General features: G+C 41.2%; 1 long non-coding RNA gene across 1 annotated transcript in view; it reads left to right on the top strand.

Annotated features, from left to right (window-relative positions):
- Positions 1-1,967: 1,967 nt before the first annotated feature.
- The window catches only part of LOC139082837 (uncharacterized), a 48,302-nt gene continuing 31,571 nt past the window's right edge, over positions 1,968-18,698 (top strand). The window contains exon 1 of the long non-coding RNA XR_011539131.1: positions 1,968-2,117. This is a non-coding gene — a long non-coding RNA (uncharacterized lncRNA). The remainder of the gene's footprint in view (positions 2,118-18,698) is intronic.

The raw sequence follows: 18,698 nt of genomic DNA, 5'->3' as shown, positions 1-18,698 counted from the left end.
AGACCAGAAGGATCCCTGTGTAGTCAACTCGCTGTGGCTTCCCTTGTGTCTTCTAGCTGACTTCAGAGCCCAGCAGTGTTCTAAATGCAGGACTCCATTGTGGACAAGCAAGATGCTAATTCAGGATCATTTTGCAAATGGCATTCTGTCTTCCTATTTGCAATGACATCGTTTCTCTTTGGCATTCAGTTCATCAAGCCTTCCTTGTTTCTGCTGCTCTTCATGAGCCCCGTGGAAAAGTCTGCTGCTGATTTTGTCTGAATTTTTATTATGAAGGAAGCTAAGGTCTTTTGTGTTCTTCTAATCTTAACGAGAGAGGCAGTCCCGTGCAATAACATCATGGCTTATAATGCTAAATATCTGTGCTTATTCCAGTTCCTTGAGTCCCAGAGTCAGAGGAAGGAGCTGCTTTGTTCATGCACGATGCATTTGGCCAGCCCCTGCTTCATGAGAGGCACTGTTCTGGACACTGTGGACACTGTAAAGATGAGCGGGACCTGGATCCTGCTCTCAAGGATGCAGACGAGGTGGTGAGGATGAGGCACATGCCTGTCGAAGCATAAGGCAAGCCTGAATATGGCATATTGGTGAGATGCAGAATTCCTGTGGAGGGTCAGAGTCAAGAGAGATTGCTTGTAGCTTTGTGATGGGCGAGGCTTCTTGGAGGCAGTGGCATCTAACTAGGTGAATACTGTAGGCAGATGCAGAAAAGGTGATACAAAGTGGGAGTGGGATCATGACTTTATATTCTTTGAAAGAATAATTCTAGGTACTTACATTCTTTATGGAAATTAGAGTTGTGTGATGATCAGAACAGACCTTTCTTTCAACTTCGATCTCTAGATTCTTTTGTACGAGTCACATAACTTTAAAGCAAGAAAGTGTAAAAATAAAAAATGCAAGGCAGAAGAGCACATCAACATGGGTGTTATGGGTCATAAAGGGCGTCCCTTCCACACTGGAGAAACTCATCAGGTCATTAAGCCAGATAAAGATAATCTCTGGAGTTAAAAAACTTGACCAAGATTTCAAAGTCCTCCATCTCCAATGGCTGTCATGTGCCTCTACCTGTTTATAGAAGGAATCGCAGGGGAATAAGGCAATCATCCTTTCCCGGAAAGCAAGAAGGATGCATTTCCTGGCACTGTAAATAGAACCTCTGTGAGTCTGGCCACCCCCTCTTCTCAGTAGACGGCAGACGGTGGATGGTAACAACCCCTGTCTTTTGAGCAGGAATAATTAATGGAGTAAGTGTAGGTTTGTGGCTTGCCAGCAGCCAGGCTAAAACTGCTTGTCCATTTCAGCTTTCGCCTAAACCACAGGGACACTTACTTCCTGAGTCAATGGTGAACCCGCAATGCTAACAAAAGACCCCCATTGATCATAGCCCGCTAGTAATTGCTGCCAGTGTGAGGCTGTCTCTCACAACTTGTTGACATCTCTTGACAATTTAAATATGGCTGATGCTAAAGACCTGAAGCCATCATAATGCAGAGAGGGGAATGAAAGGGCAAATATGAACTTTTCCACCAAACTCAAGCTCAGGATGCAAAAATGCATCACTAGTGATAACATTTCAGTTGTGCGCGAGGAGCCGTTGCAGTGCAGCCTCCAGGTTCTGCTTGTGCTGAGAGGTTGCTGGTAAACTAACTCTCAGTGGGTCCCGGTAACTTTTCATAGACAAGAAATCAGGAGGCAGTGGGTATCTAATAAGACATGAGCCTCCCCTTGAATATTAAAACAGGGGTGTGTTAGGAGCCACCGGAAGGGAAGGTCTCATACCAGGGATGGGGGTGGAAGTCGACATCCTTCATCCGGAAAACTGCTTTGCAATTCTTTCGGACTCAGAGCTCAGCAAACTGTCCTGAGGGCTCAGCAAACTGTGGCCTTGGGTCACATCCAGCCTAAGGCCTGTTGTAAATAAAGTTTTACTGGAACACATCCACGCTCGCTTGTTTACGCTTGTTGACTGCTGCTTTTGCTCTGCAAGAGCAGAGCACGTAGTTGCGACAGAGAGGGGATCAACTGCAAAGCCAAGAATATTTCCTTTCTATGCTTTACAGAGAAAGTTTGCCGACTCCTGCTCTCGTGTATGAGGCCTGATGACGATTTTCATAGTAAGTCACCAAACTGAGCTTTCGGTAGGAAGTTCTTTAATGTTAGAGAAGCCGCGCAATTAAATGTGGACTTTGAGGCCTAGAAAGCTTGGCCTGGGAGAAATGAGGGTAGAGTCTAGCCTTGTTATGAAAACTTGAACACTCTTTTGCATTATTCTGATTCTATTTCCCTGAGATAATAGTGCCTCTTGAATTTTAGGGAACATGGGAAAACTGATGGAATCTTATATCCCTTGGCCCTCACAGGCTAAACTGCTGATTTCTTAATGTAAAAGGAGGTGTAAAAGCTGAACACAAGCTTTTGATTGGCGTTTGGTTTTGATGACTATAACAATTTCCAGTGCCACAGGCAAATTTAGTAAAAGTTAGGCATCCTCGTTCTGGCATATACCATAGTTAAATCCAAACTTTCTGGACTGCTTAGAGAAAGATTTCTTGTTTATAGCTGGGAGGGAATTAACTTTTAAAGTGCCAGATTGCTATAAATGTTAAAATGTTAGTAGTTGTTTGGGTTGAAAGCTCTCTAAAATGTACTCTTAGTATGAAAGTCCCCGATTTAGGTCTGTCACCAACATGGCACTGAATTGAGACCCAGCACTGGAGGCTCCCCTTCTTTCACTTTCTACCCCCAACCTCATAAAACTCTCACACACGGAGAGAAGATGTGCTTTGCCTTGGATGAAAAGCCATTAGGCTGTTGTGTCAAGAAAGATTCTGAGGATGCATCCAGGAGCCGTTGGAAAGAGCTCTGTGATTGATGATTGATGCCTGTGATGATTAAAGAGGGAGAGTTTTATAGTTCATGGTACATAATTCTTATTCTTGCTCTCTGGCTTCGGGGCTCTGAAATGCAGAGTGGTCTTTTGTTTCTTTATCAGCTCTCTTCTTCATTGTCAGCAGGACTGAGATTCAATGTCCCTGTACTGGGTCTTATCATCACTTGTATTCTGTGATCTCTGGCTGCTACACTTCTCTTTCTTCCCCCCTTTCTATGTTTGTTTATTTTTCTCAACTCCTCTGACTGTAACGACTTCTGTTGAGAAGTCTATCTTTTAGACACTTCTGGCCAATGAGGGTCCTTCTTTCTGCTCCGCAAGGACAGCACATGTAGGAGTGTGGATTGTGATGGGGACAAGGTTGCCTGGACAAAGGGTGTGAGTGGAGGCTTCAATCCAGAGTGCACGCCACTCCTTTTGCATTTATTAATGTGCATTCTACTTTATGGAAGGCCCTTCCCTTCTCCTTTTCTCTCTTTTTATCCATTACTCATAGATTCCTATTTATTAAATGGATTATAAGCCATTTTGTTTTGATGCTCAAGTTGTCCCAGTGGGAACCCTTTCAAGTTGCCCCCTCTGTTCTTCTGACTCATCTCTATCACTTTTGTGAGCACTTCCTTATTGGCACAACAAAATATTCCAGACTCATCTTTACCTTCCCTGCCCCAGCCCTGGAATCAGCTGTTTCGGGTTTCTTTTAGTTGAGAATGATATTTAGAAACGAAGACAGGGTGCCAGGTGTGCTCACAGCTATGGAGTGCAATTGCTTTTGGAATTTAAAAAGATTTAAAAATTATTACTGATATCATGAGTTTATACTGTTACTTCCGATTCCAATCCAGCCCCATAAGGTTCTTCCTTGCTTCCCCCATTCCATTTTTGTATTTCTTTTCTTTACAGTTAGAACCCTGACTTTCAACATCAACTCATTTACTCACGTGACCAATTCTGACACACATAAAACCCATTCACAACTGCTACCCTCAGACCTCTGTGCCGGGCAATCCTGCTAAGGTTTGTTTGCAGTCCTCTTCCCCCTAGTTGAGGTTTTATAGTAAATATTATCAGTTCCTAAGTTACTTGCATTAATTCTTTTTATCCTCCTCCTATTTCGGTGTATAATAGTATTTGTTTGTGATATAGTTGAGTGTATGTATTTTTTTGGTATTGTTTTAGTTTATTTCATCCTTGTTGAATGTGGCTTTTGGTTTTATAAATGACTTTAATGGCTTTTTAGGGGCCTAAATTCTGCTTTGATATGAGTATCACATCCTCATATAGGAGTGCAGTTCTGCTTTATGAACAAATCTGAAAACCTTTTTCTTTAATAGGTAAATCAATCTCATTCACATTTATTGATATGATTGATATGATTGGTATGTTTTTAGTTTTGACTCTGTCATATTATTTTGTTATAATTCCTACGTATGTTATGTTGAATTTACTGCATTTCTTTCTCTCCTTGGTGTGTTTTCTTTGCTATATTTAAAAACTTATTTTGGTGTTTAGGGAGGAATGTATTTTTGTTCTAGTGGTTACTCTTATAGCCTTTTGTAAAGTCCTTACTTCCTCTTTTTTCCTCCTTAACGCGTTACTCTCTGTTACATCAGTTTCAAATGGTATCTGTGACTTCTACTTACCACCCATGTAACAGACCTTTTTTCCCTAATTTCTCCTTTCTCTCTCAATTTTCCTCGCATATTTAAAAATTGCATTCTTTCAACTATGTCAGAACTGTAATATTTACATACTTAATTCTCACCCTTGTTTTAAAGCTGGTTCTAGAATTATCAAGTGCTTGCCATCAGTCCTTTTGCCAAAGTTTCCCCAGTGATCTCTTGGTTAGATGACTCTCACCCTCTGGTAGGTTCCTCAGGAACAGCAGCCGTGTACAGTAGTCCGGATTCTTGTTTGTCAAAACAGTTTTTCTAGATCCTTGACACGTGCAGGCAGTGTAGCTGCATATAGAATCCTTGGCTTACGCTTTCTCTCCTTGAGCTTCATGTAAATGCTGCTTCACTATTGCCTTGCTTTGTATGTTGCTCTTACAAGTCTAATGCCAGTATAATTTTCTTACTTTTATAAGCAATTTCGTATTTTTTTCTGGAGGACTTGAGTGTTTTCCTTGTTGTTAAAGTCATTGTCTTTAAGATCTAATAGTTTTACTAGGAGTTGTATCAGGAGTCGATTGTTCTGGATCAGTTTCCCCAGGCACACAAGTTCTTTAAATAAGTAGATTTTCTTTTTGTTCTTTCTTTCTTTCTTTCTTTTTTTTTTTTCCTGAGGAAGATTAGCCCTGAGCTAACATCTGAGCCAGTCTTCCTCTACTTTATATATGGGTCACTGCCACAGTGTGGCTGATGAGTGGTGTAGATCCATACCTGGGATCCAAACCCATGAACCCAGGCCACTGAAGTGGAGCGCACCGAACTTAACCACTACGCCACAGGGCCAGCCCCCAGATTTTCTTTTTTATTGTCCCGTATTTCTAGTAAGTTGTCATGAGTTATAGTTTTGAACATTAGCCCTGTTCCATTATTTTGTTTTTCTTTTTAGCAGATCGTCTAATTATTCTCATATGAGACCTTCTTTGTCTTCTATTCCTCTTCCTCATTTCTCCTTCATTTCTTTTCCTCATACCCTTCTTTCCTTTCCTTATTTTTATTCTCTTGGTTCTTTCTCTGCCTTTCTACAACGCCACTTATTTACTTTTCATTTAAATCTGCTCTCCCTGGGGCATGCTGTAGTTTCTGAGATGGCTATGTCTTTTCTTTTTATTTCTTTCCTTAGTAAAATAAATTTTCATTATATTTCTTCCTGCTTTTTGTCCATTTTTATTTTTGGTTTTTGAATATATGAATTTATAGGTTTATTTGAAAATACTCAAATCAATTTGTAGTATTGTCTTACAGAGGTCTTCTACTTTGTGGTTGGATTTTTGGGGGGGAGATTTGATTAACTGAAATACGTTTGATGTTTTTGTTTCCTTCTTCTGTAGTATCATATGCAGTTGGTTGGATTTGTTTTCTATTGCTAGGCATTTTGTAGACAGGTTTTCTGTATCAAAAGCACCATTTTATGTCACTATGATAAAGTTCAGTTTCTTTAGTGGAGAATGTTGGTGATCATGGTGGAAGGGTGGGCTGGAAGTGGCAGAGATGTCTTATTTCTTTTTGTTTTTGCTGGTTTCTTATTTCCCCTTTCTTACTTCTGTTTTGTCCTTCATCTCCAAGGGATGCCACTCCTTATTTACTTTTCTGATTCTTCCCCATAAACAATAATTCTTCAAGGCTGCCAACTCTGTCCTGCTCACTTTCAAGTCCCTTGCCAGCAGCAGGTTCCCTGAACCACTGTTGAATGTTCTGGCAGTTAGTATTGGAATTGCTCTTTCTAGAACTTTCCTTTTTGTCTGTATTTTGTATATTTTCTTCCTTCTCCTGTTTTTATTTTCTTCAGAGTGTCTTAAGCTTCCCCTTTCTTGCTTTCTGTAGTCATAGGCTTGCAATGATGGTGCCACTCTGTGGGAATTTGGTGCTGATTTCTCTACTTACAGATCATTTGGAGTTAGTGGCATTCTCTACTAGTCATGTGTGGTTTTATTTGTGTTCTTCATTGATTTTTTGGGGGGAGAGGGAAGAATGTGAAGATTCAGATTTAGGTGGCTGTCATCATCCTTCAGACCTGAAATCTTCTTCTCACATCACTTCTTCCTTCCAGATCTGCAGATCAGCTCTGGCTTGACTTGGCTTTGCTGGATTCCACATTTGCTTTCACTCTAAGACCTAGGTTGCAGGAGCAGCCCCTATTTGGGACACACTCTTCTCATGGCAGAGGGCAGGAACAAATAGGTTGACCCAAACTATTCAAACACATTTAAAGCTTATGCTTAGACGTGGTAGACATAATATTTGTTCAGATTCCATTGGCAAAGGCAAGTCACACAGCCAAGCATCCCAGTGGGGTCAAGAAGTATACTCCTCCCACATGCAAGCACAGCAAAGGTGAGGAGAGGATTGTATGCTTACAGGGAAGGGAGAAAGGGAGATGCGAAAATGCCCAAGTGCACAGTAAATCTTCAAGTGGGACACTTTAGCAGAATTTCCCAAATTAATTGACCACAGAATCCTTTCCTTGAGGGACAGCTTTTAGGACTCATATTTCCCAGACAACACCTGGGGAATGCTGCTCTGATCCATCTCAAGGTGTTAGAACTGACCTCAGAAAAGACATTCCTTTGAAAGTCTGGGTAAATGGAGTCTATACAGTTCTAAAACTCATGTTTCAGTGAGTGAGAACCGGACATTAAAACCTTCCCATGTCAGCAAGTCCAATGCCTCTTTATTAGCTAACACTTCTTCAGCTTTAAAGGGCTGTAAAAAACAGATTTGGAAAAAATCCTTAAGTTCTCATGCTTTCTGATTCTTGTGGATCATCTGTAATCTTGTTAGGAACCACCCACTCCCCAACTGTCCTTTCTTTTTTTTCCTCAAATAATCTGTTGCTAAGGAATGATCATTTGCCATGTATTTCTTCAAATAACAAAATCAAGAGTCTCCATCTGGTTGTTTTATGTGTTTTTCGGTATGAGTATTGTCTGTCTCAGATTCCAACATCAGTCAGAGCTGAACTGTTTAACTCACCAACTGTAGCACCCAGCTTGGTATCAGATACGTGAATGATAAATTGCTTTTAATGATGAAAACTTGCACACATGTGATATGTGCATGACAGAGTATCTTCATTCTGTGGGCTTTATGGAAAGCAGAGAAATAAAACTTAAATTAGGAACACATATTCTTTACAGCATAAGGTAAGTGTCTCGTAACCGTGAAGTTATGAGATACAGGTTGTTGGGCTAAAAGACAAGATGGAAACAAGAGAGTCCTCATTCGAGTCCCCAGCTTGGGGGTTAACTTGGGCAGTTTATTGTTCATCAGTCTTCTCACCTGCAAAATGAGATACTACATGAGGTCTTGAAGAAATTCCGCTAATGAAGACTAAAAAGAGAAGAAAAGTGTTGCAGAAGGATGGAAATGTGCCACACAGCACTGTTTAAGTTGCATTCATTTTCTTTTTATCCCAAATACGTGATCTTTCAAGGCTTTTTTTCGAATGTTTTTATTGTGGTAAAATATTTATAACATAAAATTTGTCATTTTAATAATTGTTTTTTTAAAGACTGGCAGCTGAGCTAACATCTGTTGCCAATGTTCTTTTTTTCTTCTTTTTTTTCTTCTTCTCCCCATAGCCTCCCAGTACGTAGTTGCATCTTCTAGTTGTAAGTCCTTCTAGTTGTGGCATGTGGGATGCCACCCCAGCGTGGCCTGATGAGCGGCGCCACGTCTTCGCCCAAGATCTGAACCTGCGAAACCATGGGTCACCCAAGCGGAGTGGGTGAACATAATCTCTTGGCCATGGGGCTGGCCCCTTATTTTAATAATTTTTAAGTGTAGAATTCAGTCACATTACATTCATATTGTTGTGCAACCATCACCACTATCCACTTCCAGAATTTTCCATCATCCCAAACAAAATCTCTGTACTCATTAAACAAAAACTCCCCGTTCCCTGCCCCCCTCAGCCTCTGGTAACCTCTGGTCTACCTTCCGTCTCTATGAATTTGCCTATTCTAGGTACTGCATATAAGTGGAATCATACAATATTTGTCGTTTTCTGTCTGCTTATTTCTCTTAGCATAATGTTGTTAAGGTTCATCCACGTTGTCACATGTATCAGAATTTCATTCATTTTTATGGCTGAATATCACTCATTGTACTTATATACCACATTTTGTTTATCCGTTCACCTGTTGACAGACGGGCTGTTTCCACTTTTTGTCTATTGGGAATAATGCTGCTATGAATATTGGTGTGCAAGCCAAGCATTTTCCGGAAGGTTCTAGTCCAGCTTTGCAGTCTTAAAGTCCTAACTCGCAGTTGGGTGGACGTACAGTGTCTGGCAAATAAAAAAGCGCCATTGGCAGCAGGCAAATGGTTAAAGTTCTGGCTTGAAATTTTATAGGCTTAGTTTCTCTCTCTCTTTTTCCCTTAGGGCAGATCTTTTCCTGGAATCAAGTTCAGCTCTTAGAACCACCCCATGGGTGGCTGAGGGGGTGCCGCAGGCGGACAAAGCAAGAAAGCCAACTGAATCCTGCTCCTTCTATATTAATGGGGCCATTTGCCGATGTGGGATTGAAAGAATTACAACCGAGTGACAGTTGTTTAATATTCTAATTACATAAACTTTCTGTGTTATGGTTTTGCCATTTGACATGTTACATTTCATAATGTGATTGAATTTGTATGTTGGAACTACGTGTATTCATGGAGACTGACACGGTTCTATCAAGAATTTGTTAAGCTGACTGAGGTGGGAAATCCATGGTGATAGTTTGGGGGAGGTGGAAGTACAAACTGACCAGCGTCCTTTCCATTTAAGTTCCACAAGGAAATTTCTTGGAGATGAAATCCTTGTTTTCACTCATTTGGACACATTGTGCAATGATTGGATGTGAGATGAGGGAAGACTGGCTCAAAAACAGAAACTTGCAGAGGCCAAAAATCAGAGGAATTGCTTTTTATAGAGATTGTCTGAGGGCAGGGGGAGTGGAGAAAAACACTTAAAGAGTCTGATTTTATTCTCTTTCTTTCACAATGCTTCCCTGGCTGGGGGTATAAATATATACTAGGTAGCAAAACCTTCAGGCATATATCCTCTCTGGAGAATAACTAAGGTCTGCTCATTCCCAGCTGGATAACTGGTCTGGAGTCATTTTTCAGGGCAGTTATGGTCTAAAAGGGAGGCAACATGATTTTTGTTTCCGCACTCAGCTTAGATCTGGGTCTCAACCAGGAGATTTCAACAATTTATAATTTAGTGAGGTTAGGCTTGCCTTGGTCTCAAATGGTGGTTTAAATTGGATTTAAACAGATTTATGCAAAACTCTAGTGCAATATTAGTAAGATCTAAATAAATCAGAAAACTATAGTCACTTTCATCTTCTGGGATATTATAGTTTTAAACTAGCAGAGACAGTTTGTAGGCTAGCAAGTTTAAAAATTATAAAGCAAACAGATGGGTTCTACCCTTAACCAGGCTTCAATTTTTAAAAAAGATTACATATTAATTTTTTTGAATTATCAGGGTAATATAATTATCTCACAGAGAAGATAGAGAAGAAAAAATTTACTCATAATCCAACACTCTAAAGCAGTTACTAACATCCTTTGGTATAATTCTTTATAGTTTTTTTCCTCAGCGTAACTACTTATCTATTTTTCTTAACATATTTGTAATGATAATTGAAGGACAAATTTGTATCTTATTCTTTCCATTTAATGTTGCATTCAAACATTCCCAGTGTTTCTGTATTGTCTTCGTAGCTATAATGTTAAGTGGTTTAATTGAGGGAAAGTGTGTAACATAGAGTATTCACCGCCCTTCCAATTTTATGGAAACTAGACCATGGGCATCTGCAGATTTATCGTTCAAGATTTCAGCTGCTCTCAAGCAATTCCAAAGGCCCAGGGCATGTGATAATTAGTCATTTCATTGAAGCACTTGGAGAAATTTGACTCATAATATTGGACTCCAGGAGCTAGCCAGCCAGTCCATGAACCGATTGCCGAATATCGGTTATTATTATAGTTTATTATATAGGATATTAACATAGTTTGTCTATTCTCTGTTTGTCCCATATGTATTTTATGGAGGAAATTATTGTACTAGTTAGTTTTTGATGCATAACAACCCACCAAAAACTTAGAAGCTTAAAACAACAAACGTTTATTATTTAGCTCGTGATTCTATGGTTGGCTGAGCTGGCTGGGAGAATTCTGGCCTAGGATGACTTGGCTGGGGCTGGATGGCCTAGCATGGACGAATCACATATCTGGGTTGGCAGGCTGTTGGCCAGAGTGCCTTGGTTTTTCAGCACATGACCTCTCCAGCAGGCTAGCTTGAGCTCACAGTGGTCTTGTGGTTCCAAGTGCAGAAAGATAAAGCAAAAGTCACATACAAGCATTTCTCAATCATTTTTCAATGTGCTTGCATCATATTTGCTAATGTTCCATAAGTCAAAGTAAGCCATATGGCCAAGCCCAGATCAAAGGATGGATAAACAGACTTTACCTCTGGACAGGTAAAGAAGCGATATCACATCACAAAGGGATATGTTTACTGGAATGGGAAAAAATGATTGTTTGCACATTAACTAACACAATTTCATATATAGATGTATTGTCAAATTTGGGAAACTTCAAAAGTCTCTGGCAGATTCTCTCAGAAATCCAAGGGCCACACAACTTGTGATGCATGGGAAGGGGGAGCTTCTAGTCATGGACAAGTATTATAAATAATACTTTAATGAGCTTCCTTGTGTGTATATTTAAAAAAATATTTTGAGTTTTTGGTTAAGATAGATTCCCAGAAGAGGAATTACCGAGGCAATGAGAATGAACATTTTTACGTCTCTTAATACTTATTTCAAAGTTGCTTTCCAAAAAGTTGTGCGGAATCATGTGCTGTCAGCAATGTCTGTTTGATTATGTATGAGGTGACCTGTTTTACTGTACTTCAGTTAGCCCTGAATGTTATCATTGACAAAATTTGCCAGTGAAAAGTTAAAAAATGCTTCCTAATTTCTAGGGGTGTTTATTAGTCTTCCAGGGCCGCCGTATCAGAATACCAGAGTAGGGGGCTTAAACAGCAGGAATTTATCTTCTCACAGTTCTAGCTGCTGAAAGTCCAAGATGCAGGTGTTGACAGGTTCGCTTTCTCCTGAGGCATCTCTCTTTGACTCACAGACGGCCTTCTCGCGGTGTCCTCACACGGCCTTGTCTCTGTGTGCATGCATCCCTGGTGTCTCTTCCTTTTCTTATCAGGACACCAATCATACTGGATTGGGGCCCCCCTCGAGGACCTCATTTAACGTGAATTACCTCTTTAAAGGCCTTGTGTCCAAATACAGTCACATTGGGGTTTGGGGCTTCAACATATGAACTTTGGGGGAATACAATTCAGTCCACGACAGAATGGATCTAGGTTTGGTGGGGCTTACAGCTTATACAGTTTGGAGGACCTCTTTAAAAAGAATATAAAATCATGACTATAAAATGGCTGGGTCCCCTCCCTGGGCCTTGGAGGGGCTGGTGCAATGAAGAGCCCTGAAACTTGGGCTTCCTTGACTGCGCGGTTGGCCTGCTTCTGCGCACTGCTGTTTTGTACTTTAGTTGATATTGCACATAATGCTTCTCATCTGTATTTGCCTGTGTACAGTTAAGGATATTGGTTCTGAGTAATGAGCAGCAGGAGAGGAGAGTTACCATTTGGCGTGGAAGGTTCTCAGGTTTGAAGCTTTGGGTTTAAGCAGACAGGTAAGGTTTCTGGGAGAGTCCTTACTTGCTTCAGTGGAGCAACAAACCACTTATATGGTGTGTTTTGGTGACAATGCATGTGTATTATTGCCCAAGATATACCCCTGCTGTCTGAGCACCGATGGCTGAAGCATGATTAAGAGGGCCAGATCTTCATTCTTTAGTTACATGTGAGGTTCAGGATATAAGTTTCCCTGGGAGACAGAACACACCAGCTTAAGTTTGCATTAAGATATGAATGCCTGATGCTGGATTTTCTAGGAGTTGGTTTTCATAGGGGGAAGCAAGATGGCATTGGTTATCTTAACATGTGTGTTTGAAGAGAAGGCACTGAAAAATGGAGTTTGGAGTGCTAATGACAAGCTTTACACTTGAAAATGTTGTATGGGCCAATGCTGGCTAGTGGTTGGCCCTGGCGGTCTAGTGGTCAAGATTCAATGCTGTCACCACTGCAGCCAGCATTCATTTCCCAGTCAGGGAAATGACACAGCACCAGTGTTGCAGTGGTCATACTGTGGTGGCTATGTGTGGCTGTGATGTAGAGCTCTCAGACTAAGACAAACTAGGAAGAAGGACTTGGTCACTCCCCTCCAAAAAAATTGGCCATGAAAACCCTGTGAATAGCAGCGGAGCATTGTCTGAGATAGTGCCAGATGGGGCGAGGATGACACAAAAAGATGGGGAAGAGCTCCGCTCTGCTCTACACAGAGTGTCTAGGAGTTAGAACTGACACGAGGGCACTAACAACGGCAGTGCAGGCTATGCAGGGCATGGTGGTTGTGCCCTAGTAGAGAGCTTGTTCCCATGGAGAACTATTGTTTTAGAAACGTTCTTCTGCCACTATTTCTGTTTTCTGGGATGTCAGATATAGAGGCCTGAACACAACTGGGGACTCATGGGAAAGGGTGGGACTACGATGTGACAGGCAGCAGCTTAGACCAATGAGTTGTAGAAACAGATGAACCAGGCAGAGATCCGTGGGGATAATGATTAATTAAACACGAGTCTTTAAATAGAGGTTGAGGGAAGTTTGGAAAGTTCGTTTTGCAGTGGGCTGGGTGGAAGGCAGAAGTAACATGGGAGTGGAGGAAAAGAAGAGAAATTAAGAAGAAAAGCCCTCATGATGTGACACATTTAAAGATAAATTAATTAGATATAGAAAAAGTAAATCTAATTTTCCTTCCCTCTTGCTAAATAATACAAATAATTCACATAGCTATGGAGATCATTATTCAAAATTACCATGAACTTTCTGGCTCCTGGAAGCCAGCCAATGAGTTTCCCAGAGCTCAAAGGGGCCTGTCTTAACCACCAAACTGAGTTACCACTGATACCGATACAAAACATGTAGAAAAATATTAGCATTTCCTATTCAAACAAATACGATATGGTCTGGGGACATAGGGTTATCTAATTTTCCTTTGAAAAGATAACATTTAAGAATGTGCAGTTTAAACAGGAAAATCGCTTTGCACAACGTGACCGCTGATCCAAACTGGGGTAGTCCTCATTGCCCTGTGAGAACAAGCAAAGCTTTGTCTCAACGATGAAAAGAAAAACATCCCCTGATTTTTCAAGTTTGTTCTGAACCAAATTCTTGGTTAGAATCTAAAATGTATTTTTTTTAATCCTTCTCTTGTCTCCCTTCTTAATTTTTTTAACCTTCTATTTTAAACGGGGCCATCTAAGTGGATGTTGAAACAGTCTGGATGTTCAGAAAGAGTACATTTCCTGTGTAAACAAACACAACCCGGCTTAGAGAGAAAGGAAAGCCGTCTTGTCAACCCGAAAGGATCCAGCACATGGTAATTTTCGTAATTGAAGTATTCCAGGGATTCCAGAGTACAGGAACAATCCATAAAACGGGAACTGGACCACACAAAAACACACCCACGGCTCCAGGCGGGCATGTTTGAAAAGAAGCAGACCTTTAGGAGTAGGAAGCAGGGACTTGCATCAAATGATCTTTATAAATGCCCTTCTAAAATTAAAATCCTCTCTAAGCTTCTTCCAGGTAAAAATGTTGTCTCAGGGACTGGAGGTTGTGAAACCCAAGTGCTGTGGAGAGGAAGGCAAATAGACCGCCGAGGTCAAGGCTGGAATGACATGACCTTGAGACTTTTTGTTTCCCTTCTCAAGGTCTTTTACGTAGATTGTTAGATTACAGTCTCGAGTCTGGGATTCCAAATGAATTCGTATCCATTGAGAATTTACTATGCTCAAGGCACAGATCTAGATGGTCTTCTACTCATTCTATCATTTGGATTCTTCCAAGACAACATCTAACTACCCCCAGAGGAGTCATGGTTGAAAAGACAGGACAACGAGAGAGTTCCTAAATCTGTGCTGGACACTGTTTTCTTTGCAAGTTCTCTGCCACAGTCAGAGGTGCTTTCTTGCTCACCCATTGGTAAACTCCTTGATATCCGAATTCTCTAAATAACTAGAATTGGAGCAATCAGATTACTTTTTAAAAGCAGCAGGAGAGATGTTAATGTTTAGAATATAGTCTGTCTGTGATCCTTGTTACTTGTATTCTAATTCCAGATGAAGTGCTGTGGGTGTCAGAGTCCAGAGGAGAATTTTGGCACCACCAAGCATTGACAGAACATGCAGAGGAAAAGAGAGACCCTGTATCTTTTCATAGGGGTGGCCATTTAAGCTCTCAGAGATGGAAGTCAAGATTTCCTTCGGTCTAAGTGGTAGCTTTTGACTGGCTGCAAGGAGAGCCTGAGTTTGTTTAATTTGGAGTAAAGTTTTATGAGTTAATCTCTAGTGAGGGAAAGCAGCAGTAAACACAGAACATACTGGTCATTATTCTAAGTATTTCTACATTCTTTCTCATGCATGAGAGGAGAAGAAAATTTTTTAAAAATGGGGAGGCACAGTGCTCAAACGTGTGTGTGTGTGTGTATGATTTTGTTTTGACCAAACCATCTGGTGTACAACATACCCCAGGAGTATGAAGACAAACATTTACCAGGAGATTCACATGATTTCTGCTGTGTATAAACATATTTGTAGAAGTCTCTTATCTTTCTAGAAAGTGGAGATAAACATAGATCTTTCTCTGCATATATTAACACAGTCCAATTCTTTGCAGACCAAACCAAACCGTTATTTATTTTAGCAGGCCGTGTAAACTCAGGTGGGTTAAAATGCCAGAGAGACACACGCAATCTGGACACGATCAGCGTCGTGTCTGAGGAAAGCTGCCTTTCTCCTCAACTTTAATAATATGGTGAAAAATCCAGGGATATTGTGATACGATTGCGTGCTGAAAAGTGGATTAAATCTCGATTAAATCACAACATAAATAATACCTTAACTAAGAATGTTAAAAGTGAACTTGGTCTTAAAAACAAAGGAGGTAATTTACCTGATTTATTAGGGGAGAGAAAAAGTAGCTTGGTGTGTGTTCTCTGGATTTCATGTTTAATGGGACAGACTTTTAGGGAAACTGCTGGGGATTTGGGGAAGCTAAAACCGAGAGCTCCTAGCGTGCGGGCTGGATGTTTAAGAGGCGAAAGGGAGAGAAAAATCACCCATCTATCCATCCAACCTACCAACCAATCAAACAAACAAACAATGCTGAGTGCCCAGGCACGGAACACGGCTATTTTTTCTGAAGCGGGTCCTGGTTCTCAGAAGGCCACTCAGTAAGGGAGCACTTAAACTTCAAAAAGGAAAAAGGAGATTTATTAGGAGGCATACAGGAAGCTTCAGGGGAGTGTTCCTGGTAACTGGGCCTCCTGCTGTTCTCATTCCTGTGCCTTCGTATTGTCAAAAACCCTTCTGCAAGATCCAAATATGGCTTTGGTTCTTTTCACATCAGCGGCAGCTTGAACATTTTGCACTACCATTTCTCTGAAAAGTTCAGGATGTAAGGCACTTCCTTTGAAGGTCTTGCAATTCTTCATAAAGAATAGGCCCTAGTCAGCTTCCTTATGAAGCTGTGGGGATGCTGGACGGTGTGCTTTGGGCTGGTTGAGTATCAGTGCGGGGAGGACATCACCTCTTGGGCCCTGTTTCCTTGTCAGTAAAATGGGGAGCTGTTCTTTAAAGGTCTTTTCAGCTCTAAAATCCTATGATTCACAGTAGACCAGAAAACTCAGCTTCTGGGCAAACCAACCTCAGAGTGGCAGGGGGAATAGCGCGCCAAAGGTCAAGCAGCAGTTGATTGGCAGTTCTCAAAAGAACTTGGGACTGACTCTCTCTTCTGATGACTGGACTCTGACATCTGATAAGGCGGTGGGCTTTGGGAAGGCAATGACCATGCCCATCTTGCTCACCATTGTAGGTATCCCATGCCTGGCACACAGCAGGTAGTCAGAAGATATTTGTTAAATTGATAAATGGAAGGACGAATAGAAACAAGAGACTTCCCAGGAGCACCTCAGATTTGAGAGAAAGGCTTGCTAGTTCTATGGCCTGGAACCCCAAGCAATAAGAATGAATCTCATACAGAGGAGGGCAGACGCCCCGGCATGCTGGAAGACGGACTGACAGAATGGTTGTTTGGGAGAATAAAACATTTCTATCTGTCATTAATATTGATGGCAGAATGTGGACTGCCGTTTTATGGACTCACATGTCCAGTGCAAATGTTCGGGGGGCAATACAAGGAAAATCAGATGATAGCTTTGGCTCTGGACACATTGTGACCCAGTGCACGCACACCAAGTGAAAAGAAAAGCTTTACGAGGCAGTCCTTAGCTTTACTCTGTGCAATGTACTCTGCTATTTTGTGTTATATTCTATTTTGTTTTTATTTTATTATTTAAAAATGCTCAATACGGGGGCTGGCCCTGTGGCTGAGTGGTTAAGTTTGTGTGCTCCTCTGCAGGCGGCCCAGTGTTTCGTTGGTTCGAATCCTGGGTGCGGACATGGCACTGCTCATCAAGCCATGCTGAGGCGGCATCCCACATGCCACAACTAGAAGGACCCACACTGAAGAATATACAACTATGTACTGGGGGGCTTTGGGGAGAAAAAGGAAAAAATAAAATCTTTAAAAAAAACAAACCAACAACAACAAAAAACAAACCAAGTAAACAAACATGCTCAATACAATGCATTAGGTTGATTTCATGATTAACCCACGATCTGAAAACAGTACTCCAGGATATGTTTTAAGGTGAGCTGGTTATGACATGTGTGGATGAGACCTTCCATCTTTTTTGTTTTGATTAAAAAAAACAGCTTTATTGAGATATAGTTTGTATATCATGTAATTCACCTATTTAAAATGTGCAATTCAATGGTTTTTCACAGATAACATGCAACAGTCCCCATAGTCAATTTTAGAGCATTTTCATCACCTCCAAAGAAAGCCCTCCTTCCTCAGCTATCCCTCCCTCTGCTTCTACTCTCCCGGCTCCCCAGCCCCAGGCAACCACGAATCTACATTCTCTCTCTATAGATTTGCCTATTCCGGACATTTCCTATAAATGGAGTATGTGGTCTTTTGTATCTGGCTTCTTCCACTTGCGTAATGTTTTCAAGGTTCGTCCATGCCTTATAGCATGTATCAGTACTTCACTCCTTTTTATGACTGGATAATATTGCATGGTATGGGGTACAACGTGTTTTGTTTATCCATTCATGTAGGCATTTTATCTTTATTTACAACATAGGATGTTGATTGCTTCTGGTCAAGTCTTCCTAAACTAACTAATTTTTAGTATCTAAGAAGATGGCATGGCAGGAGTTCTGGACACCCATGTTGGAAGAGTGTTTCCTGGTCCCATCCATAACCATGGCCCTGAAAGGTCTTCCTGTTTCCTCCTGCATTCTCACTGTTGGCAGAAATCACAGAAAGGATCAAGTGTGCAGGGCAGAACTGGTTCTGATGGAAATGAGGGCCGCAGAGCCCTTGTTCCCTCCTTTGGTTGCATGGACAACTGCTCCTGCACGTCCATATTTCCAACTAGCGGCCGCGTGTACTGATCCATTTGTCAGGGCCCATGGAGAGCTCTCTGGAATATCCTCTTCTGTCCTCACAACAGCCCACAATGGATGCACAGAGCCACCCGGCAGAAGGAAGACCTTCATCCGCCGGCAAGGATTTCAGGTGAGTCCCCTTACACAGAAGGAAGTTCTTCCCAACTGGATCTTAACACCTCTAGTTCTTTAAACTTGCTCTTTCAAGGTCCCTGAGGCCCACCAAAATCATACAAACTATTCAGCTGCAATTTGAGCTTCTTTTAGGGTCATTATTATTACAATTTTTTAACATCTCTTTTCGTGCTTTTAAATGAAAGTGTCAGTGAGATGAGTACGAATCCCCGGATAGAACACAGTGGGCGCACTTGCCCTCTGAGGACCTTACAGCACTTCATAGAGAATTTGATTTAATGTGCACTCAAAAGCCACCTTTGGCTTGACCTGGTTTCTGGAATTTTCTGGGTTATTAAAACTGTGCAGTT

Source organism: Equus przewalskii, chromosome 4, assembly GCF_037783145.1.
Source record: "Equus przewalskii isolate Varuska chromosome 4, EquPr2, whole genome shotgun sequence".
In the NCBI taxonomy this organism is placed as follows: Eukaryota; Metazoa; Chordata; class Mammalia; order Perissodactyla; family Equidae; genus Equus; species Equus przewalskii.
Note: the sequence above shows the minus strand (reverse complement) of the source record. Positions and strands in the feature narration are given on the sequence as shown.